Consider the following 3,707-nt stretch of genomic DNA (forward strand, 5'->3'; position numbering starts at 1 on the left):
GAAAAGTAAGAGCCACATATGAGGATATTCGTTTAAAATTTTGATAGAACAGTAGCAGTATAATGCCCTCGTAAGTGGATATCAGGCCCATGTAGAGCAAAATTGAGTATTTTAGTCTAAATAACCCAAAATGTGATGTCCACATATGTGGATGCCAGGTCCTAGGAAGTTAAGATGTCCAGGTTAGCCGTGTTGATTTAGGCGTCTGATAGATTTGTCATTAGAGATGTTTCCATTGTCTCCCTGCAGTTTACTTTGGCAAACTTTGCGCTGTCAATCACAGTGAAGAGCTTGCACATTAATAACATGTTAACCTGGGGCTGTGAGTGTTGGCTCCACTGCTGTACACATGCATGTAATAGACTAGTTCATAATCAGTCACATGTAAGGCTGACTGACCAGTCACTATTTGGGGCTGCGAGTGCTAGAAATGCAATTCTATTTCCTGGCTGGTCATCGATGAATCTCTAATTTCACATGTATGAGTGCAGTGGATCCTCTCCCAAACATGGCAAAGACATAATAAATGGTTAACTCTCAATAAAGACAATGTGAAATAATTTAATATGATTTTTTAAATTTACATTATCAACATAAAATTAGTTGCTTTATTCAACAGTGCCTTCACTTGTTTTGAAATACTCTCAGTATAATAAGGAAGTGTGTTTAATCTGGCGCCTTGCTGTCCATTTACACCTATGGTGAGGGCAGAGAAATGAATGCAGTGGTCATGTTTTTCATTTTAGAACTGATAAGTTCCCTTAGAGGAGAAAATCAAGTCCGAGATATTTCATTATCATGTTATTATGTTTAAAAGGATGGCTTTTACACATAAATTCCTTTCATTCAGTTGTACTTGGGTTTATGTTCTCATGAACTGGATTCCTATTTTGATCAGGAATATGTCAAGCATTCACATGACACAACAAAACAGTTAGTCTCCTCTTAATGATTTCCTTGATGTTATTATGTTATTATTCTCATAGGATTATGAGAACCAGTAAATCAAATATTTTTGTGATACATTAGCCAGACTATGGGCAATAGTAAAAAAAGAAAGTGTACTTTATTGATCCCCATGGGGAAATTCCTCTCTGCATTTAACCCATTCACTCAGTGAAGCAGTGGTCAGCCTTTGGGCGCCCGGGGAGCAGTGTGTAGGGACGGTACCTTGCTCAGGGGTACCTCAGGGTACCTGTTCAGGGGAATCGAACCCCCGACCTTCCGATCATGGGGCCACCACTCTACCTACTGAGCTATCCCAGCCCCAAAATTCTGCCGTGACCCGGATTCGAACCGGGGTTGCTGCGGCCACAACGCAGAGTACTAACCGCTATACGATCACGGCGAGCTATCCGTGGGATGCAGGAGGAGGCAACAGGAGGCAATTGTAACCCACATGATTCCTTAAAGCAGAAACACATAAAATATTGTCTTTTATATGTGTTCAGACAATATTAGCCAATATAATATGGACAGAAAGGAACTGTTTAGTGATGGTACATTTGATTCTTTTTACTGAATCGAGTTTTAATGAGTCACTCACCAAAGTGAATCGGGTTTTTTGAGTCATTTGATTCACTGAGTCAGTTGACCAGAGAATGCAAAAAATGTACATTTTCACTCAAAGTTAATTTCTTTCTTTCTTTTCATGTATATCCTACAGCTAAGATGAGTGATTCTAAAAGAAAACAACTATTTTATAGAGCAAAAAAGAGCAAAAAAATTTCTAAAGGGAACATTTATTTTATTCATTTTTATTTTATTAGTATATTCAGCACAGGAGGGAGGGGGTGAGCGAGTCCTGAGTGATTTGCTTACCCTACGATTCAGTGCAGGAAAGGAGGGGCTAAGTAACTCAAATGTGCTGTTAGCATGTTAGCAGAGCGATGCTACTGTGAACCGAGGAGATATTATCTTGATGTGAGCTTCTACTCAGGGTTTTTCTTCCAGTTCAGAGCAGAAATGTTTTTGTTAAGATACTGGATGTTGTGTTTTTCTCCACAATTTTAATTATAAGCTAGATATATTGCTGCTAACAGCAACAGGGATGAGTCAGTGAGTCAGTTGGACTTGTGAATCACGATTGATGAGTCAGTAAAGTGATTCTCGAGTATTGAACGATTCGTTCATGATTCGCGCATCACTAGAACTGTTTATACGCGTTTAACTTCAGCTGTTAGATCTGAAACTGTTGTCTTATTAAATCATCATTATATTTGAGTAAAATCTACTTTTAACTCAATTTCTAGAATTAAAGTCTAGGTACCACTACACAAGAAACATCTCATGATTGGTAAAAACCAATGCCCAGGGGCTGCCTGCAAGATGTCAGACAAAGCAGTGAAAATAATAATCTGAAGAGTTGTCCAAGAGCTCAGTACCAGTTGTGGAGAACTACAGAAAGACCTGGAATCAGCAGTTTCAAAGAAAACAGTACGTAATGGGCTCAACTTCCATGGCCTGTATCCACACTCACCAGGCAAGACTCCACTGCTGAAGAAAAAGCAAGTTGAAGCTTATTTAAAGTTTGTTGAACAACATTTAAACAAGCCTGTGAAATACTGGGAGACTATGGTCTGGTCACATGAAACCAAAACTGAGGTCTTTGGATGCCATAATACAGTCCATGTTTGGAATTCAAAAGGTATTCCATATCACCCCAAAAACACCACACCAATAGTAAAGTTGGAGGTGGAAACATCATGGTGTAGGGCTGTTTTTCAGGATACGGCACTGTCATGCTTTATATAATTCAAATATTAAATAAATGTCAGTGACAGTAGCAAAAAAGTGCCAAAATCTGGCAGGGATTTCATGTCAACAGCACCTTCAGAAATATAGAAAATTTCTGACATGATCACTACGTCTTTTACCCGAGGATAGTAATGTTTTTTTCAAGTTATGCTGTTCACAATAGCCTCCACCAAGGGGGCAATGCCATTAAAAAGAACATTATAGCCTTGTCCTTATTATTAAAGGAGATACAACTTGTATTGTTTGTTAATGTATATATATATATATATATATATGTTCCTTTTACTACTTGTGATGGCAAGTAGACCAAAACCTTTGGAAAGCATTGGAACAAGCATTCAACTTTCCTCTCACAATTCCAAGCCTTCTTTGAGTTTGGAATTGCAAACACCTCAGTTTTAGACTTTACTTTGTAGTCACACAGTGATTGCTGCAGAACAAAACACAAGGAGGAACAATACAGTAGGGTATTCAAGCACAGAGAAAAAAAGCTACTGTGAAGATTTCAAAAATGCCAAATCATAGTGGGTGATATTTTCTTCCGCTTAGGGATATGCAATTACTCTTAAGGACATCAGAACTTGTATTCTTGCAGCAGACAATATGCCCCCATTGTTAGGAGTTGGGTTTTGGTTATGTGGTGTTTTTGTCTGTATGTGTTTTTTGGTGCCTCCCTTTTTGTATAGGTAGGCGGGGCAGTGAGTCACTGAACCTGGCACACCTGTTACTCATCAGATGCTTTCTTCAGAAGTGTTCTTTAGGAGCTACCTGACAGAAGACTAGTGTCGGAGTATTGGGGTTTTTGGAGAGTTGAAATTCTGCCCCTGCCTGTTGGAGCCCTTGGATTACTTTTGGTGACTGTAAGGAGTTTTTGTTTCCTCCCTAGGATTTTGCCTCGACTGTTTTGCCTCGCCTGGAGGTTCTGGGTTTTAAACAGTGCCAAGTAAGCT

General features: G+C 39.1%; 1 non-coding gene across 1 annotated transcript; it reads right to left on the reverse strand.

Moving 5' to 3' along the window:
- Positions 1–1,276: 1,276 nt before the first annotated feature.
- Positions 1,277–1,348, reverse strand: trnah-gug (transfer RNA histidin (anticodon GUG)). The gene has a single exon. It is a non-coding gene; the product is annotated as a tRNA-His (tRNA).
- Positions 1,349–3,707: the final 2,359 nt, after the last annotated feature.

Source organism: Oreochromis niloticus, linkage group LG17 (assembly GCF_001858045.2).
Source record: "Oreochromis niloticus isolate F11D_XX linkage group LG17, O_niloticus_UMD_NMBU, whole genome shotgun sequence".
Classification (NCBI taxonomy): Eukaryota; Metazoa; Chordata; class Actinopteri; order Cichliformes; family Cichlidae; genus Oreochromis; species Oreochromis niloticus.